The sequence below is a fragment of the Triticum dicoccoides genome, chromosome 1A (genome assembly GCF_002162155.2).
Source record: "Triticum dicoccoides isolate Atlit2015 ecotype Zavitan chromosome 1A, WEW_v2.0, whole genome shotgun sequence".
NCBI lineage: Eukaryota > Viridiplantae > Streptophyta > Magnoliopsida > Poales > Poaceae > Triticum > Triticum dicoccoides.
Genome location: NC_041380.1, coordinates 325,633,616 through 325,655,350, shown reverse-complemented (window position 1 = coordinate 325,655,350; position 21,735 = coordinate 325,633,616). Strand labels below are relative to the sequence as shown.

At 45.2% G+C, this 21,735-nt stretch overlaps 1 pseudogene; it reads left to right on the top strand.

Moving 5' to 3' along the window:
* The window catches only part of LOC119286498, a 53,714-nt pseudogene extending 37,390 nt beyond the window's left edge, over window positions 1-16,324 (top strand).
* Window positions 16,325-21,735: the final 5,411 nt, after the last annotated feature.

Genomic DNA, 21,735 nt, shown 5'->3' with positions numbered 1-21,735 from the left:
GGCCCTCCGATGGCCATCTTCTGCTATATCAAGTCTTTAGATGGGAAAAAATACCAAGCCATCTTCTCGGACGAAACTCCGCCGCCACGAGGCGGAACCTTGGCGGAACCAATCTAGGGCTCTGGCGGAGCTGTTCTGCCGGGGAAACTTCCCTCTCGGAGGGGGAAATCATCGCCATCGTCATCACCAACGCTCCTCTCATCGGGAGAGGGCAATCTCCATCAACATCTTCACCAGCACCGTCTCCTCTCAAAACCCTAGTTCATCTGTTGTATCCAATTCTTGTCTCCAAGTCCAGGATTGGTGCTAGTAGGTTGCTAGTAGTGTTAATTACTCCTTGTAGTTGATGCTAGTTGGTTTAATTGGTGGAAGATCATATGTTCAGATCCTATATGCATATTAATACCCCTCTGATTATGAACATGTTTATGCTTTGTGAGTAGTTGCTTTTGTTCCTGAGGACATGGGAGAAGTCTTGCTATTAGTAGTCATGTGAATTTGGTATTCGTTCGATATTTTGATGAGATGTATGTTGTCTCTCCTCTAGTGGTGTTATGTGAACGTTGACTACATGAAACTTCACCATTATTTGGGCCTAGAGGAAGTCATTGGGAAGTAATAAGTAGATGATGGGTTGCTAGAGTGACAGAAGCTTAAACCCTAGTTTATGCGTTGCTTCGTAAGGGGCTGATTTGGATCCATATGTTTCATGCTATGGTTAGGTTTACCTTAATACTTTTGTTGTAGTTGCGGATGCTTGCAATAGAGGTTAATCATAAGTGGTATGCTTGTCCAAGTTAGGGCTGTACCCAAGCACCGGTCCACCCACATACCAAATTATCAAAGTACCGAATGCGAATCATATGAGCGTGATGAAAAATAGCTTGACGATATTCCCATGTGTCCTCGGGAGCGCTTTTCTCTATATAAGAGTTTGTCCAGGCTTGTCCTTTGCTACAAAAAGGATTGGGCCACCTTGTTGTACCTTATTTACTTTTGTTACTTGTTGCTCGTTACAAATTATCATATCACAAAAACTATCTGTCACCTATAATTTCAGTGCTTGCAGAGAATACCTTGTTGGAAACCGCTTATCATTTCTTTCTGCTCCTCATTGGGTTCGACACTCTTACTTGTCGAAAGGATTACGATAGATCTCCTATATTTGTGGGTCATCAAGCCTCACCCCGACTAGTAGAGCAAAGAGTTGCTCCTCAACCTACTGAACCTACTGAAAATGAAAATGTCTGCTTTCAAATTCCTTCGGGTATGATAGAAAAACTGCTAGCTAATCCTTTTGCAGGAGACGGAACAATGCATCCTAATGAGCACCTAATACATGTGGATGAAGTTTGTGGATTATTTAAGCTTGAAGGTGTACATGGAGATGTTATTAAGAAGAAGGTCTTCCCTTGAACTTTGAAGGAAGATGCATTGACATGGTATAGGCTATGTGACGATACAGGGTCATGGAACTACAAATGATTGAGATTGGAATTTCATCAAAAGTTTTATCCTATGCATCTTGTTCATCGTGATCGCAATTATATATATTATTTTTGGCCTCGCTAAGGAGCAAGCATCGCTCAAGCTTGGGGGAGGCTTAAATCAATGCTATATTCATGCCCCAATCATGAGCTCTCAAGAGAGATGATTATTCAAAATTTATATGCTCGGTTTTCTGATAACAATCGCACCATGCTCGATAATTCTTGTGCTGGCTCTTTTATGACGAAGACTATTGAATTCAAATGGGATTTATTGGAAAGAATTAAACGCAACTCTGAAGATTGGGACCTCGATGAAGGTAAGGAGTCAGGTATGACACCTAAGTTTGATTGTGTTAAATCTTTTATGGATACCGATGTTTTCCGTAAATTTAGCACTAAATATGGACTTGACTCTGAGATAGTAGCTTGTTTCTGTGAATCTTTTGCTACTTATGTTGATCTTCCCAAGGAGAAGTGGTTTAAATATCATCCTCCCATAGAAGTAAAAGTAGCTGCACCTATTAAAGTTGAAGAAAAGACTATCACTTATAATGATCCTACTTTTCCTACTTCTTATGTTGAGAAACCACCTTTCCCTGTTAGAATAAAGGATCATGCTAAAGCTTTAATTGTGGTCCGTAAAAGCAATATTAGAACATATACACCTCCTGAGCAAGTTAAAGTTGAACCTAATATTGCTATTGTTAAAGATCTTTTGGCTGATAATATTGATGGGCATGTTATTTTTTTCTGTGATGAAACTGCTAGAATTGCTAAACCTTGTGCTAAAGATAAACCTAGACCTGTGGTAGGCATGCCTGTTATTTCTATTAAAATAGGAGATCATTGTTATCATGGCTTATGTGATATGGGTGCCAGTGCTAGTGCAATACCTATTGACCTATATAGAGAAATTATGCATGATATCGCACATGTTGAGTTAGAAGATATTGATGTCACAATTAAACTTGCCAATAGAGATACTATTTCACCAATGGGAATTGTTAGAGATGTTGAAGTCTTGTGTGGGAAAACTAAATATCATGCTGATTTTCTTGTTCTTGGTTCCCCACAAGATAGCTTTTGTCCCATTATATTTGGAAGACCCTTCTTAAACACTATTAATGCTAAGATAGATTGCAAAAAGGATGTTGTTACTATCGGTTTAGATGATATATCTCATGAATTTAATTTCTCTAAATTTCGTAGACAATATCGTGAAGAATAATTACCTAGTAAGGATGAAATTATTGGTCTTGCTTCTATTACCGTACCTCCTAGTGATCCTTTAGAACAATATTTGCTAGACCATGAAAATGATATGTTTATGAATGAAAGAAGGGAAATAGATGAAGTATTATTTAAACAGGAACCTATTCTAAAACACAATTTGCCTGTTGAAATCCTAGGGGATCCTCCTCCACCCAAGGGTGATCCCGTTTTTGAGCTTAAACCGTCGCATGATACTCTTAAATATGCTTATCTTGATGAGAAGAAGATATATCCTGTTATTATTAGTGCTAACCTTTCAGAGCATGAGGAAGAGAGATTACTGAAAACTCTGAAGAAGCACCGTGCTGCTATTGGGTATACTCTTGATGATCTTAAGGGCATTAGTCCCACTCTATGTCAACATAAAATAAATTTGGAAGAAGATGCTAAACCAGTTCGTGATCATCAAGGACGGCTAAATCCTAAAATGAAAGAAGTGGTAAGAAGGGAAATACTAAAGCTCCTTGAGGCAGGTATAATCTATCCTGTTGCTGATAGTTAGTGGGTAAGTCATGTCCATTGTGTCCCTAAGAAGGGAGGTTTTACTGTCGTTCCTAATGATAAAGATGAATTGATTCCTCAAAGAATTATTACAGGTTATAGGATGGTAATTGATTTCCGCAAATTAAATAAGGCCACTAAAAAGGATCATTACCCCTTACCTTTTATCGATCAAATGCTAGAAAGATTATCCAAACATACACATTTTTGCTTTCTAGATGGTTATTCTGGTTTCTCTCAAATACCTGTGTCAGCCAAGGATCAATCAAAGACTACTTTTACTTTCCCTTTTGGTACTTTTTCTTATTGATGTATGCCTTTCGATTTATGTAATGCACCTGCTACCTTTCAAAGATGCATGATGGCTATATTCTGTGACTTCTGTGAAAAGATTTGTGAGGTTTTCGTGGACGATTTCTCAGTCTATGGATCTTCTTTTGATGATTTCTTGAGCAACCTTGATCGAGTTTTGCAGAGATGTGAAGAAACTAATCTTGTCTTGAATTGGGAAAAGTGCCACTTTATGGTTAATGAAGGTATTGTCTTGGGGCATAAAGTTTCTGAAATAGGTATTGAAGTTGATAAAGCCAAGGTTGATGCTATTGAAAAGATGTCATGCCCCAAGGACATCAAAGATATAAGAAGTTTCCTTGGTCACGCCGGAATTTATAGGAGGTTCATTAAGGACTTCTCAAAAAATTCTCGGCCTCTGACTAATTTATTACAAAAAGATATACCATTTGTCTTTGATGATGATTGTGTAGAAGCATTTGAAATACTTAAGAAAGCATTGATCTCTCCACCTATTGTTCATCCACCTGATTGGAATTTACCCTTTGAAATTATGTGTGATGCTAGTGATTATGCTGTAGGTGTTGTTCTAGGGCAAAGAGTTGATAAGAAATTAAATGTTATTCAATATGCTAGTAAAACCCTAGACAATGCTCAAAGAAATTATGCTACTACTGAAAAAGAATTCTTAGCAGTTGTATTTGCTTGTGATAAGTTCAGACCTTATATTGTTGATTCTAAATTAACTATTCACACTGATCATGTTGCTATTAAATATCTTATGGAAAAGAAAGATGTTAAACCTAGACTTATTAGATGGGTTCTCTTGCTACAAGAATTTGACTTACATATTGTTGATAGAAAGGGAGCTGAGAACCCTGTTGCACACAACTTGTCTAGGTTAGAAAATGTGCTTGATGACCCACTACCTATTGATTAGCTTTCCTCATGAGCAATTCAATGTCATAAATGCTTCTCATACTGCTCCATGGTATGGTGATTATGCTAGTTACATTGTTGCCAAATTCATACCACCTAGTTTCACATACCAGCAAAAGAAAAAGTTCTTCTATGATTTGAGGCATTACTTTTGGGATGACCCACATCTTTATAAAGAAGGAGTAGATGGTGTTATTAGATGTTGTGTACCTGAGCATGAACAGGAACAGATCCTACGCAAGTGTCACTCCGAAGCTTATGGAGGACACCATGCTGGAGATAGAACTGCACATAAGGTATTGCAATCTGGTTTTTATTGGCATACTCTCTTCAAGGATGCCCGTAAGTTTATCTGATCTTGTGATGAATGTCAAAGAATTGGTAATATTAGTAGACGTCAAGAAATGCCTATGAACTATTCACTCGTTATTGAACCATTTGATGTTTGGGGCTTTGACTATATGGGACTTTTTCCTGCCTCTAATGGATATACGCATATTTTAGTTGCTGTTGATTACGTTACTAAGTGGGTAGAAGCTATTCCAACTAGTAGTGTTTATCATAACACTTCTATTAAATGCTTAAAGAAGTTATTTTTCCAAGATTTAGAGTCCCTGGATATTTAATGACCGATGGTGGTTCACATTTTATTCATGGTGCTTTCCATAAAATGCTTGCTAAGTATGATGTTAATCATAGAATTGCATCCCCTTATCACCCTCAGTCTAGTGGTCAAGTAGAATTGAGTAATAGAGAGCTCAAATTAATTTTGCAAAAGACTGTCAATAGGTCTAGAAAAAATTGGTCCAAGAAACTTGATGATGCATTATGGGCCTATAGAACTGCATATAAAAATCCTATGGGCATGTCTCCGTATAAAATGGTTTATGGAAAAGCATGTCACTTACCTCTCGAACTAGAACACAATGTAGGTATAATTTATCCCGTTGTTGATAGTCAGTGGGTAAGTCTTGTCATTGTGTCCCTAAAAAGGGAGGTATTACTGTCATTCCTGATGATAAAGATGAATTGATTCCGCAAAGAATTATTACAGGTTATAGGATGGTAATTGATTTCCGCAAATTAAATAAGGCTACTAAAAAAGATCATTACACCTTACCTTTTATTGATCAAATGCTAGAAAGATTATCCAAACATACACATTTTTGCTTTCTAGATGGTTATTCTGGTTTCTCTCAAATACCTGTGTCAGCTAATGATCATTCTAAGACCACTTTTACTTGCCCGTTCGGTACTTTTGCTTATAGACATATGCCTTTTGGTTTATGTAATGCACCTGCCACCTTCCGAAGATGCATGACGGCTATATTCTCTGACTTTTGTGAAAAGATTCGTGAGGTTTTCATGGACGATTTCTTCGTCTATGGACCCTCTTTCGATGATTGCTTAAGCAACCTTGATCGAGTTTTGCAGAGATGTGAAGAAACTAACCTTGTCTTCAATTGGGAGAAGTTCCACTTTATGGTTAATGAAGGTATTATCTTGGGGCATAAAGTTTCTGAAAGAGGTATTGAAGTTGATAAAGCTAAGGTTGATGCTATTGAAAAGATGCCATGTCCCAAGGACATCAAAGGTATAAGAAGCTTCCTTGGTCACGCCAGTTTTTATAGGAGGTTCATTAAGGACTTCTCAAAAATTTCTTGGCCTCTGACTAATTTATTACAAAAAGATATACCATTTGGCTTTGATGATGATTGCGTAGAAGCATTTGAAGTACTAAAGAAAGCATTAATCTCTGCACCTATTGTTCAGCCCCCTGATTGGAATTTACCCTTCGAAATTATGTGTGATGCTAGTGATTATGGTGTAGGTGATGTTCTAGGGCAAATAGTTGATAATAAATTAAATGTTAGTCAATACGCTAGTAAAACTCTAGACAATGCCCAGAGAAATTATGCTACAACTAAAAAAGAATTCTTAGCAGTTGTATTCGCTTGTGATAAGTTCAGACCTTATATTGTTGATTCTAAAGTAACTATTCACATGGATCATGCTGCTATTAAATACCTTATGGAAAATAAAGATGCTAAACATAGACTTATTAGATGGGTTCTCTTGCTACAAGAATTTGATTTGCATATTTTTGATAGAAAGGGAGCTGAGAACCCCGTTGCAGACAACTTGTCTAGGTTAGAAAATGTGCTTGATGACCCACTACCTATTGATTGGCTTTCCTCATGAGCAATTCAATGTCATAAATGCTTCTCATACTGCTCCATGGTATGGTGATTATGCTAGTTACATTGTTACCAAATTCATACCACCTAGTTTCACATACCAGCAAAAGAAAAAGTTCTTCTATGATTTGAGGCATTACTTTTGGTATGACCCACATCTTTATAAAGAAGGAGTAGATGGTGTTATTAGATGTTGTGTACCTGAGCATGAACAGGAACAAATCCTATGCAAGTGTCACTCCGAAGCTTATGGAGGACACCATGCTGGAGATAGAACTGCACATAAGGTATTGCAATCTCGTTTTTATTGGCATACTCTCTTCAAGGATGCCCGTAAGTTTATCTGATCTTATGATGAATGTCAAAGAATTGGTAATATTAGTAGACGTCAAGAAATGCCTATGAATTATTCACTTATTATTGAACCATTTGATGTTTGGGGCTTAGATTATATGGGACCTTTTCCTGCCTCTAATGGATATACACATATTTTAGTTGCTGTTGATTACGTTACTAAGTGGGTAGAAGCTATTCCAACTAGTAGTGCTGGTCATAACACTTCTATTAAATGCTTAAAGAAGTTATTTTTCCAAGGTTTGGAGTCCCTGGATATTTAATGACTGATGGTGGTTCACATTTTATTCATGGTGCTTTCCGTAAAATGCTTGCTAAGTATGATGTTAATCATAGGATTGCATCTCCTTATCACCCTCAGTCTAGTGGTCAAGTAGAATAGAGTAATAGAGAGCTCAAATTAATTTTGCAAAAGACTGTTAATAGATCTAGAAAGAATTGGTCCAAGAAACTTGATGATGCATTATGGGCCTATAGAACTGCATATAAAAATCCTATGGGCATGTCTCCGTATAAAATGGTTTATGAAAAAGCGTGTCACTTACCTCTCGAACTAGAACATAAGGCTTATTGGGATATTAAAGAACTCAATTATGATTTCAAACTTGCTGGTGAGAAAAGGTTATTTGACATTAGCTCACTTGACGAATGGAGAACCCAAGCCTATGAGAATGCCAAATTGTTTAAAGAAAAAGTTAAAAGATGGCATGACAAAAGAATACAAAAGCGTGAGTTTAATGTAGGTGATTATGTATTGCTATACAACTCTCGTTTAAGATTTTTTGCAGGAAAAGTTCTATCTAAATGGGAAGGTCCTTACGTTATCGAGGAGGTCTATCGTTCCGGTGCCATAAAAATCAACAACTTCGAAGGCACAAATCCGAAGGTGGTGAACGGTCAAAGAATTACACATTATATTTTAGGTAATCCTATAAATGTTGAAACCAATGTTATTGAAACCGTAACCCCGGAGGAATACATAAGGGACACTTTTCGGAACGTTTCAGACTTCGAAAAGGAATAGGTATGTGGTACGGTAAGTAAACCGACTCCAAAACAGTTCTAATGGCAATTTTCTTCCGTTTTGGAATATTTAGAAAAATAGAAAAATAAGAAGCAGTCCGGGAAGGACACGAGGGCTCCACGAGGGTGGAGGGCGCGCCCTACCCCCTTGGGGGCGCCCCCTACCTCGTGGGCACCTTGTGTGCTCTCCGGACTCCGTTTTTTGCACGTTACGTATTTTGGTCCGTAAAAATTCATTCTATAATCGTCCGGAGGTTTTGACTCCTGTATCACGCAAATATCTCCTGTGTTTGTTTCGAGCTGTCCTGCTGCAGATTAGAGCAATATGTTGTCCCGGGATTCAGAAGGAGAAAGCTATGTGGCTGACTACCTTGCAGATCCTAAGGTATATGGGGATGTGGAGCATTGTGGTTGGACTACGGAACAATAAGAGGACTATGAACCCAAGGGAAGGGAGGAGACGAGCTCAGTAGAAGATGAAGTCCCATTACCTCAATCTAGGGACATGCATGTGGAGTTCAAAAAGTCAAGCCTCCCGGATAGAGTAAAGAAACCTAAGATCGAGTTTATCCCTTTTTGCCTCTTGCAGGAAAACAAGCAGGAACTATGCAAAAAGATACTGATCCTGGAGCAGGAGATCGAGGACCTAAAGGACCAAAATTCTGTCCTCAAGCGCAAATTAAGGAAGAAGCCGACGCCATCAACAAAACCATCACCTTCTTCACCAACAAAGAAGAATTGAGTATCTGGTATGGGCACTCCCCTTGGCAACTGCCAAGCTTGGGCGAGTGCCCCGGTATCGTATCACCATCACTTTTATCTTTACCGCTTTTATTAGTTCGATCCTTTTGATAATATTTTGATCTAGTAGAATAAAAGCTTTTAGAATGATCTAATTGTGAGTTTTGCTTTATGATCCTTCTATGTAATCGAGTCCGTGAGCTATATATAATAAAGATTAGTGTTGAGTCAAGGGCTTGATTATTTTTGCCATGATCTCGAGTGAATAAAAGAAAAGAGAAAGAAATAAAAGGAAATAAAAGAGATCATATGGATCTTATGGAGAGTAATGAGCTCACATATAAAAAGTATGATGAATAAAAGTTGTTGAGAGTTGACAAACATAGTTTTGGTCATCGTTGCAATTAATAGGAAGTAATAAAGAAAGAGAGGTCTTCACATATAAATATACTATCTTGGACATCTTTTATGATTGTGAGCACTCATTAAAATATGACATGCTAAAGAGTTGACGTTGGACAAGGAAGACAACGTAATGGGTTATGCTTTCTTACATATGAGATAAATTATATTGTCATGGATCATCCAACATGATTGAGCTTGCCTTTCTCCCTCATGCTAGCCAAATTCTTTGCACCAAGTAGAGATACTACTTGTGCTTCCAAACACCCTTAAACCAGTTTTGCCATGAGAGCCCACCATACCTACCTATGGATTGAGTAAGATCCCTCAAGTAAGTTGTCATTGGTGCAAGCAATAAAAAATTACCCTCTAAATATGTATGACTTATTAGTGTGGGAGAAAATAAGCTTTATACGATCGTGTGATCTGGAAGAAATAAAAGCGACAGACTGCATAATAAAGGTCCATATCACAAGTGGCAATATAAAGTGACATTCTTTCGCATTAAGATTTTGTGCATCCAACCATAAAAGTGCCTGACAACCTCTGCTTCCCTCTGCGAAGGGCCTATCTTTTACTTTTATCTCCTACCTTGCATAAGAGTCATGGTGAACTTCACCCTTCCTTTTTAAATTTTATCTTTTGGCAAGCACAACATGTTGGAAAGATCCTGGTATATATGGCTAATTGGATGTGAGTTTTCATGAACTATTATTGTTGACAATACCCTTGAGGTAAAACATTGGGAGGCAAAACTGTAAGCCCCTATCTTTCTCTGTGTCCGATTAAAACTCCATACCCGTAAGTATTGCGTGAGTGTTAGCAATTGTGAAAGACGATATGATAGTTGAGTATGTGGACTTGCTGAAAAGCTCTTATATTGACTCTTTCCTATGTTATGATAAATTGCAATTACCCTAATGACTGAGATTATAGTTTGTTAGTTTTCAATGAAGTTTATGATTCATACTTGAAATTGTGATTTAATTGTTACTCTAGCATAAGAGATCATATGACAAGAATCATATAAGTTGTTGTTCTAAGAATGATCATGATGCCCTCATGTCCGTATTTTATTTTTATCGACACCTCTATATCTAAACATGTTGACATATTTTTCGATTTCGGCTTTCGCTTGAGGACGAGCGAGGTCTAATCTTGGGGGAGTTGATACGTCCATTTTGCATCATGCTTTTATATCGATATTTATTGCATTATGGGTTGTTATTACACATTATGTCACAATACTTATGCCTATTCTCTCCTATTTTACAAGGTTTACATAAAGAGGGAGAATGCCGGCAGCTGGGATTCTGGGCTGGAAAAGGAGCAAATATTAGAGACCTATTCTGCACAGCTCCAAAAGTTCTGAAACTTCACGGAAGTCATCAGAATATATAAAAAATACTAAGCGCAAGAAGTTCCGAAGGGAGCCACACCCTGCCCACGAGGGTGGGGGGAGCGCCCCTGCCTCGTGGGCCCCTGGTGGCCCTCCGATGCCCATCTTCTGCTATATGGAGTCTTTCGATTAGGAAAAAAATCATAAGCCAGCTTTCGGGACGAGACTCCGCCGCCACGAGGCGGAACCTTGGCGGAACCAATCTAGGGCTCGGTGGAGCTGTTCTGCCAGGGAAACTTCCCTCCGGGAGGGGTAAATCATCACCATCATCATCACCAACGATCCTCTCATCGGGAGGGGATCAATCTCCATCAACATCTTCACCAGCACCATCTCCTCTCAAACCCTAGTTCATCTCTTGTATCCAATTCTTGTCTTTAAGTCCGGGATTGGTACCTGTGGGTTGCCAGTAGTGTTAATTACTCGTTGTAGTTGATGCTAGTTGGTTTATTTGGTGGAAGATCATATGTTCAGATCCTATATGCATATTAATACCCCTCTGATTATGAACATGTTTATGCTTTGTGAGTAGTTACTTTTGTTCCTGAGGACATGGGAGAAGTCTTGCTATTAGTAGTCATGTGAATTTGGTATTCGTTCGATATTTTGATGAGATGTATGTTGTCTCTCCTCTAGTGGTGTTATGTGAACGTCGACTACATGACACTTCACCATTATTTGGGCCTAGAGGAAGGCACTGGGAAGTAATAAGTAGATGATGGGTTGCTAGAGTGATAGAAGCTTAAACCCTAGTTTATGCGTTACTTTGTAAGGGGCTGATTTGGGTCCATATGATTCATGCTATGGTTAGGTTTACCTTAATACTTTTGTTGTAGTTGCGGATGCTTGCAATAGAGGTTAATCATAAGTGGGATGCTTGTCCAAGTAAGGACAGTACCCAGGAACCGGTCCACCCATATATCAGATTATCAAAGTACCAAATGCGAATCATATGATCGTGATGAAAACTAGCTTGATGATATTCCCATGTGTCCTCGGGAGCGCTTTTCTCTATATAAGAATTTGTCCAGGATTGTCCTTTGCTACAAAAAGGATTGGGCCACCTTGCTGCACTTTATTTACTTTTGTTACTTGTTGCTCGTTACAAATTATGTTATCACAAAACTATCTGTCACCTATAATTTCAGTGCTTGCAGAGAATACCGTGCTGAAAACCGCTTATCATTTCCTTCTGCTCCTCGTTGGGTTCGACACTCTTACTTATCGAAAGGACTACGATAGATCCCCTATACTTGTGGGTCATCACCGAGCGGCCTGTTCGGCCGTTAAGTCCGTAGCCGCTTTATCAGCGGCCGCATTGCTTACCCTCGCTTGCCCCTTAGCTTGGGCAAGCTCACCCCTGAGGGTCTCAACCGTGGCGGCACCATTTGTCCAAACACGCACATTGCAGCTCTTGAACTTCCATAGAATACATACATAAACAGGCATAAAGAAAGATGTATTTTATACCTTGCGCCTGGTCGAGCCGCGTGTTAACAAGGACTAGGTCCTCATCGGCTCGTTCCAGTTTCCGTTTGAGTTCAGAAAGTTCCGCGGTCTGGGCGGTCGCCTCTAACAGAGAGGCCTGTTTTAATCCAAATAAAATAGTATGTTGCCACCTGACAACTGATTATTGATCATGTGCTCGCTCTTCTTTCAAAAAACCAAACAAAGTCTCAGGGGCCACTATCTATATACAGGCATACTTCTCATAAAAATGATCAAAAACATTACATTGCGTACCTCAAAGCCTGCTAGCAGGCTGAAGAAGGCTTCGTTCAGCCCGCTCTTGGCAGACTGAATCTTCTCAGCCACCGTACCCATCAGGATGTGGTGCTCATCCAGGACGGACGCACTTTGTAGTGCGTCCGCCATGGTATTCGGCGCCTCTGGATCAGCACAGGTCGCCGCTCCCCTTTCTCTTGCAAGGATTCGTTCACTAGACTCCGGAGCCATGTGGGTCTCCGGAGTAGTATGCGGCTGGGGGTCAGGTTGACCGGGCCCCCCGTCGCCGGTCTTTGTGGGGTGAGGGAGTCCTGGATTAGGGGGTGTTCGGGTAGCCGGACTATACCTTCAGCCGGACTCCAGAACTATGAAGATACAAGATTGAAGACTTCGTCCCGTGTCCGGATGGGACTTTCCTTGGAGTGGAAGGCAAGCTTGGCGATGCGGATATTCAAGATCTCCTACCATTGTAACCGACTCTGTGTAACCCTAACCCTATGCGGTGTCTATATAAACCGGAGGGTTGTAGTCCGTAGGACATCAACTCCATATACAACAATCATACCATAGGCTAGCTTCTTGGGTTTAGCCTCCTTGATCTCGTGGTAGATCTACTCTTGTACTACCCATATCATTAATATTAATCAAGCAGGAGTAGGGTATTACCTCCATCGAGAGGGCCCGAACCTGGGTAAAAACATCATGTCCCTTGTCTCCTGTTACCATCCGGCCTTGACGCACAGTTCGGGACCCCCTACCCGAGATCCGCCGGTTTTGACACCGACATTGGTGCTTTCATTGAGAGTTCCTCTGTGTCGTCGCCTTTAGGCCCCATGGCTCCCTTGATCATCAACAACGATGAGGTCCAGGGTGAGACTTTTCTCCCCGGACAGATCTTCGTCTTCGGCGGCTTCGCACTGCGGGCCAATTCGCTTGGCCACCTGGAGCAGATTGAAAGCTACGCCCCTGGCCATCAAGTCAGGTTTGGAAGCTTAAACTACACGATTGACATCCGCGGAGACTTGATCTTCGACGGGTTCGAGCCACGGCCAAGCGCACCGCACTATCTCGAGGGGCATGATCTAGCTCTGTGCCCGGACAGTGTCCTGGAGGCCGCACACGCACCGGTTCCGACCCCTAACTCGGAGCCTATTGCGCCAATCGAGGATGAGCGGTTGGACGTCACCTTGGGGGCTGCAATCTCAAAGGTGATCGAGCCGAGCGCCAGCCCCGCACTCTGCATGACCCGTGACTCCGAGGATCCGGACTCCTCCCTGGACTCCGAACCCCCCGCGCCCCTGCCAATCGAATCCGATTGGGCGCCGATAATGGAGTTCACCGCCGCGGACAACTTTTAGCACTCGCCTTTTGGCGACATCCTGAATTCTCTCAAGTCTCTCTCTTTATCAGGAGAGCCCTGGCCGGATTACGGTTAGCGAGGATGGGATACGGACGATGAAGAAGTTCAAAGCCCACCCACCACCCACTTTGTAGCCACTGTCGACGATTTAACCGACATGCTTGACTTCGGCTCCGAAGACATCGACGGTATGGACGGCGATGTAGGAGACGAACAGGAACCAGCACCTGTAGGGCGCTGGAAGGCCACCTCGTCATATGACATATATATGGTGGATACTCCAAAAGATGGAGATGGCGATGGAACAGCGGGGGATGACACCTCCAAGAAATAGCCAAAGCGCCGGCGTCAGCGGCGCCGCTCTAAATACCGCCAAAGCAAAAACGGTGATTCCGGTACGGGAGATAATACTACCCCGTATAGCGCCGAAGAACACCCACCCTAGTAAGATTCGGCACAGGAAGATGGAGAAGCCAGCCCTCATGAGAGAGCGGCAGACCGAGAGGTCGAGGATGATAACTATATGCCTCCCTCCGAAGACGAAGCAAGCCTCGATGACGACGAATTCGTCGTACCATCAGACCCCGCCGAACAAGAGCGTTTCGAACGCAGGCTTTTAGCCACGGCAAGCAGCCTCAAGAAAAAGCAGCAACAGCTTAGAGCTGACCAAGATTTGCTAGCTGACAGATGGACTGAAGTCCTTGCGGCCGAAGAGTATGAACTCGAACGCCCCTCCAAGAGTTACCCAAAGCGCAGGCCGCTACCCCGACCAGAGGAGGAAGCACCTACATCACTAGCGCACGACATGGCAGACAGGCCACCTCGCGGCCGTGACAGAGAGGCCTCTTGGCCCTCCACCCAAGCCATGCCCCGACGCCGCTCAACTAAGGCATGGGAAAATGCACCAGACCTGCGAGACATACTGGAGGATAAGGCAAGACAAACAAGATCGATCTACAGATCGCACAGGCGCCCTACGACACGTGATGATGATCTTCACTCCGGATACAACAAATCCGGCCGGGCCGAACACAACAGACATAGCTCTTCCGAGCTACGTCGTGATATAGCCCAGTACAGAGGCGCCGCACACCCACTATGCTTCATGGATGAAGTAATGGATCATAAAATCCCAGAGGGTTTCAAACCCGTAAACATCGAATCATACGATGGCACAACAGATCCGGCGGTATGGATCGAGGATTATCTCCTTCACATCCACATGGCACGCGGCGATGATCTACACGCCATCAAATACCTCCCGCTCAAACTTAAAGGACCGCCCCAGCATTGGCTTAACAACTTGCCAGCAAACTCAATCAGTTCTTGGGAGGACCTGGAAACCGCATTCCTCGACAACTTCCAGGGCACTTACGTGCGACCACCGGATGCCGACGACTTAAGCCACATAATTCAGCAGCCAGAGGAATCGGCCAGGCAATTCTGGACACGGTTCCTAACAAAGAAAAACCAGATAGTCGATTGTCTGGACGCAGAGGCCCTAGCAGCCTTCAAGCATAACATCCGCGACGAGTGGCTTGCCCGGCACCTGGGACAGGAAAAGCCGAAATCTATGGCAGCCCTCACGACACTCATGACCCGCTTTTGCGCGGGAGAAGACAGCTGGCTAGCTCGCAATAATAACTTATCAAAGAACCCTAGTAATTCGGATACCAAGGACAAAAGTGGCAGGACACGTCGGAATAAGCAAAAACGCCACGTTAGCAGCGACAGCAATGAAGACACGGCAGTCAATGCCGGATTCAGAGGCTATAAATCCGGTCGGCGGAAAAAGGCATTCAAAAAGAATACTCAGGGCCCATCCAGTTTGGACCGAATACTCGACCGCTTGTGCCAGATACATGGCACCCCTGAAAGGCCAGCCAATCACACTAACAGGGATTGTTGGGTGTTCAAGCAGGCAGGCAAGTTAAGAGCCGAAAACAAAGACAAGGGGCTACACAGCGACGACGGGGAGGAGCCCAGGCCGCCGAACAACAATGGACAGAAGGGCTTTCCCCCACAAGTGCGGACGGTGAACATGATATACGCAACCCACATTCCCAAGAGGGAGCGGAAGCGTGCGCTACGGGACGTATACGTGATGGAGCCAGTCGCCCCAAAGTTCAACCCATGGTCCTCCTGCCCGATCACTTTTGATCGAAGGGACCATCCCACAAGCATCCGTCATGGCGGCTTCACCGCATTGGTTCTCGACCCAATCATCGACGGATTTCATCTCACAAGAGTCCTCATGGACGGCGGCAGTAGCCTGAACCTGCTTTACCAGGATACAGTGCGGAAAATGGGCATAGATCCCTCAAGGATTAAGCCCACAAAAACGACCTTTAAAGGCGTTATACCAGGTGTAGAAGCCAACTGTACAGGCTCAGTAACACTTGACGTGGTCTTCGGATCCCCGGACAATTTCCGAAGCGAAGAGTTAATCTTCGATATAGTCCCGTTTCGCAGTGGCTATCACGCCCTGCTCGGACGAACCGCATTCACAAAGTTCAATGCGGTGCCACGCTACGCATATCTCAAGCTTAAGATGCCAGGCCCTCGAGGAGTAATAACGGTCAACGGAAAAACCGAACGCTCCCTCCGTACGGAGGAGCACACGGCGGCTCTCGCAGCGGAAGTACAAAGTAGCCTTCTTAGGCAATTCTCCAGGCCGGCCGTTAAAAAGCCAGACACTGCCAAGCGCGCCCGGAGTAACCCACAGCAGGACCGCCTGGCACGCTCTGAGCAAGCGTAGCAATGTGGCCCCAACCCCAGCTCTCATGACATAGCGAAACTAGTACCTCGCGTACATAACTACGCCCTCGAAATACCATGGGCACAGGGGAAGGGGCACAATAACGGCAAGCCCAAAATACGGCTTAAAATGTACTAGGGGCTGCCGAATTCTTTTTTTAATTTTTTCTTACTTTCAGGACTCCATACTTCGGATGACCTGTTCGGCAATTCGACTGCCGCACAAACAATGCAAGATCCAGGGAGGCAGACAAGCCATGCCGCATTATGGAACTCCTAGGTGGTCTCTGTTATGAGCAGTATACCTGTTCTGAATACAATTCCGCGGCCTGCCCCTGGTCAGGACATGTTAAATAGTCCAATATCTTTTTGCTTATCGCACTATTTGTATCATTCGGCTTTGATAAATAGCCTCTCTATAAACAATGCATAGCTTTTTGTCTATTTTTTGCATTATCCTCTTTTCACATATATGTTTATTAAATGACATGATTGCACCCGTACACCATGGTGCGGCAAACACGCCAGGGGCTTCAGTACCCCTCATTATGGTGTGAGAAGTCCGTACACTTTCACAAGTGCGGCACCCCGAACTTATAGCACTATATGCATCGGCTCCGAATCATGATTTGGGTCAATAGTTGGGTTTGCCCGGCTCCAATGTTTTGGTGCCTTACGTTCCGCTATATCGGCTAAGGTAGCACTAGGAGAACCACTGCGATTGTGCCCCGGTTCAGCTGGGTTAAGCACCTCAGTGGAGAAAGCTAAAACTGACTGTCATGATGAGGCGAGATACCGGTCGCTGTTCGAGAGGTTTTTCGAGTCCCTAAATACTTATGCCGCTTCGAGCGAGGAGCTGGCTTTGTCCGGCCAAGGCATGGATAGCGCCCCGAACTCGGTCTTCCGAACTAGGGGCTTCGCCGAAATTTAAAATTATAGAGTTCTATGGCTAAGTGAGAGTGTTCAAGCATTATAGTCCGATTGCCTGGTTCGTTGTGCTGAGCGCCTCCCTCGAATGACCCAACTATGGGAAAAAGGGCGCTCAGGTTTATCCCGAACACCCCAGCACTAGTGGCATGGGGGCAGAAGCCAACGACTGGCCATCTCTCAATTTTTTGATAAATGGCCGCACAAAAAGTAATATTTTAAATTCAATAAGCATTGCTTAGCGCATATGAACAAGTTTTCAACGCACAGGATAAACACGAGCGAGTTCATTCAAAAATCACATCCTTGGTACATTCATCCGCCACAAGGCGGGCACCTGCAAGAACATCCTTGTAGTAGTTCTCGGGCTTGCGATGCTCCTTCCCCGGCGGCGGCCCGTCCTTCACAAGCTTCTCACCGTCCAGCTTACCCCAGTGCACCTTTGCATGGGCAAGGGCCCGACGGGCACCTTCGATGCAGATGGAGCGCTTGATGACCTCGAGCCTCGGACGGGCCTCCACCAGCCGCCGCACCAGCCCGAAATAGCTCCCAGGCAGGGCCTCTCCGGGCCACAGCCGAACTATGAAGCCCTTCATGGCCTGTTCGGCTGCCTTGTGGAGCTCGACCAACTGTTTCAGCTGGTCGCTCAAGGGCACAGGGTGTCCGGCCTCAGAATACTGAGACCAGAACACCTTCTCCGTCGAGCTGCCCTCTTTAGCTCAGTAGAATGCGGCGGCGGCGGACACGCTGCGGGGAAGATCTGCGAATGCCCCTGGAGAGCTCCGGATTCGGGTAAGTAACAAGTAGTTTACTTTTATATTTCTGCTTTGCATAAAGAATGCCTTACCCGCTGCTATCTTCTTCATCTCCTCCAACTCTTGGAGGGCCTTTTGGGCTTCGGCCTTGGTAGACTTGGCAGTCTCAAGGGCCGTCGCGAGCTCGGATGCTTGCGCCTTTGACTCAAGCTCCAAACTCTCATGTTTTTTCATGAGAGCCTGAAGCTCTTGCTGCACCTCGCCGACCTGAGCCCCAAGTGTGTCTCGCTCGGTGCGCTCCGCGGCCGTTTTCTTTTCGGCCTGCTTAAGGGTCGCCACCTTAGTCATGGCCCCTACAATAAGCAGTACAATCCTGTTATTTTTTTGCAATCACGCCTTTTTATAGGCACCTTTTCTGTAAGGTATTTCTTACCTTCTTTCTCCTCGAGCCGCCGCTTGGCAAGGCCGAGCTCTTGCTCAGTCCGCTCGAGGTCCTGCTTCAGGACACCCACCTTCGCAGTTAGTGCGGTGGTGGATAGCAGCGAAGCCTGCATACACATATTGACTCTTTTTTATTAGACTCCTGCGATATTTAATAGATCCTCTATTTGGCTTTTCTTTCCGAACGCCAAACAGAGCATCAGGGGCTACTGTCTATGCGGTAATATTTTTACATATTTTTACTTACCTCGAAGCCTGTTAGAAGGCTAGCGCAAGCTTCAGTCAGTCCGCTCTTGGCGGACCAAACCTTCTGGATAACCGTACTCATAATAGTACGGTGCCCCTTGTTGATGGAGGCGCCGTCAAGCACCTAGCAGATTGTCCGGCACCTTCGGTTGGACGGAGGCCGCCGGCTCAGAAGGCTTGCTCCTCTTGGAAGGAGTTCGCCTACCGTGGTCCGGAACTGTGGAAGATTCCGGCGTGGTGTCCGGCACAAAGCCGGACTTGGAGCCCTGGGGGGCCTTATCCCCTTCACTCCTGGAGTCCGGGAGGTTGCCTTGCGGCTCCTCCGGGACCACCTCCTCCTGCCCCGGAGCTTGTCGCGATGCCACTTCGGCGTCATCTGCAGTGCTAGGGGAGACAGCGGGCGGAACTGAGTTCACGTCCGATGAGTCCAGGGAGCCGCCCGACGATTCATTGAATTCGGCCCGGGGCGGGCTGCATAATTACGTTCGACATTAGGGAAAGTTGTGCAACAAAGGAACATCATGAGTTACTCTGATATCTGAACTTACGATTTCACCGGACGCTTGGCCCTGTTTGGCCACTCCTCTTCGCCCTCTTCGGTGTCGGGGGAGTAGTCCGGCGGAGGGGTCTTCCTTTTCCTAGACCCCTCGGCCTCCCCCGTTGGGGCGGCCTTCCTCTTCTCTCCTCCCTCCGCTGGGGGGAAGAGTTTTCTTCTTCCTCCTCCTCGTTTTCACGGGAAGAGGGCGTCTCAAACTCGTCAGATGATGAGTCCGACACCACCACGTTACGGGCACTCTTTCGAGTCCCCGTGGTCTTCTTCTTCTTGGCCTTCTTCTCCGGCACCACATAAGGCGCCGGAACCAGCAGCTTCGCTAGTAGAGCTGGGGCTGGGTCTTCGGGCAGCGGAGCCGGACAGTTAATCGGTCCGGATATCGCCCGCCAAGCCTGTCAAAGGTAAGGGAGTTTAGATCCTGCATAGAGTTAAACTATGAAAACAGCTTAACATCCTATAAAAGGTGAAGATAGCTTACCTCGCTAGTGTGACGCTTCGAGCTGTATCCGCGGTCCTCGGGAGCGGATGCGGGAGCCTCGGCGCCCTTGATTAGCACCTTCCAGGCATCTTTGTACGTCGTGTCGAAGAGCCTGCTAAGGGTTTGGTGCTACGCCAGGTCAAACTCCCACAGATTAAAATCCCGTTGTTGGCACGGGAGGATCCGGCGGACGAGCATAACCTGGATTACATTAACAAGCCGGATTGGCTTGTTCACCAGGGACCGGATGCATGTTTGCAATCCGGTCACCTCTTTTTCGTCACCCCACGACAGGCCCGTCTCTTTCCAGGACATAAGCCGCGTGGGGGGTCCGAATCGGAACTTGGGGGCTGCGATCCAGTTCGGATCGCGTGGCTCGGTGATGTAAAACCACCCGGATTACCACCCCTTTAGGGTCTCCACAAAAGAGCCCTCGAACCATAGGACATTGGCCATCTTGCCCGCCATGGCGCCTCCGCACTCCGCCTGGCTGCCGCGCACCACCTTGGGCTTGACGTTGAAGGTCTTGAGCCAGAGGCCGAAATGAGGGCGGACGCGAAGGAAAGCCTCGCACACGACGATAAACGCCGAGATGTTGAGGATCAAGTTCGGGGCCAGATCGTGGAAATCCAGGCTGTAGTAGAACATGAGCCCCCGGACAAATGGGTGGAGTGGAAAACCCAGTCCGCGGAGGAAGTGGGGAAGAAATACTACCCTCTCAAGGGGCCTCGGGGTGGGGAGAAGCTGCCCCTTTTTGGCAAGCCGGTGCGCGATGTCCTTAGACAGGTATCCGTCCTTCCTTAGCTTCTTGACTTGGCCCTCCGTAGCGGAGGATACCATCCACTTGCCTCCCGCTCCGGACATGGCTGGAGAAGGTTGAGGTGAGAAGTGCGGGCTTGGGCGCTGGAGCTCGAGCGCGCAGGAGATGGATAGGCAAAGGAGGAAGAAGGCGTAGGTAAAAAGGTGGATCCTTATCCCCTTATATGGGCGGATGCGGTTGTGCGTCCCCACCAGCCTAGTAAAACTCGCTTGCCTCCTAAGCGCCATGATAAATGGCGCGGTTGGGTTACCCACGTCCGTATTGATGAGAATCCCGTAAAAGGGGTACACGATCTCTACTTTGACAAGACGTGCCAAGGAAACCGCCTCACAAAACATGTTGTGGTAGAAAAGTGAAAAGGATTCGAGTAAAGGACTTGGCCGTAGTGTGATGACGCACTGCAGAATACGTCAGCAGATTTGATTTGTGTTAATATTATTCTCTCTGTGGCAATTTGTGGAAACTTATTTTGCAGAGCCGGACACTACTCTTGGTGTTTACAATCTTCTATGAAGGACTTGGAGGAGGAACCCGCCTTGCAATGCCGAAGACAATCTGCGCGTCGGACTCGTCGTCATTGAAGCCTGGTTCAGGGGCTACTGAGGGAGTCCTGGATTAGGGGGTGTTCGGGTAGCCAGACTATACCTTCAGCCGGACTCCAGGACTATGAAGATACAAGATTGAAGACTTCGTCCCGTGTCCGGATGGGACTTTCATTGGCGTGGAAGGCAAGCTTGGCGATGCGGATATTCAAGATCTTCTACCATTGTAACCGACTCTGTGTAACCCTAACCCTATCCGGTGTCTATATAAACCGGAGGGTTGTAGTCCGTAGGACATCAACTCCATATACAACAATCATACCATAGGCTAGCTTCTTGGGTTTAGCCTCCTTGATCTCGTGGTAGATCTACTCTTGTACTACCCATATCATTAATATTAATCAAGCAGGAGTAGGGTATTACCTCCATCGAGAGGGCCCGAACCTGGGTAAAAACATCGTGTCCCTTGACTCCTGTTACCATCCAGCCTTGACGCATAGTTCGGGACCCCCTACCCGAGA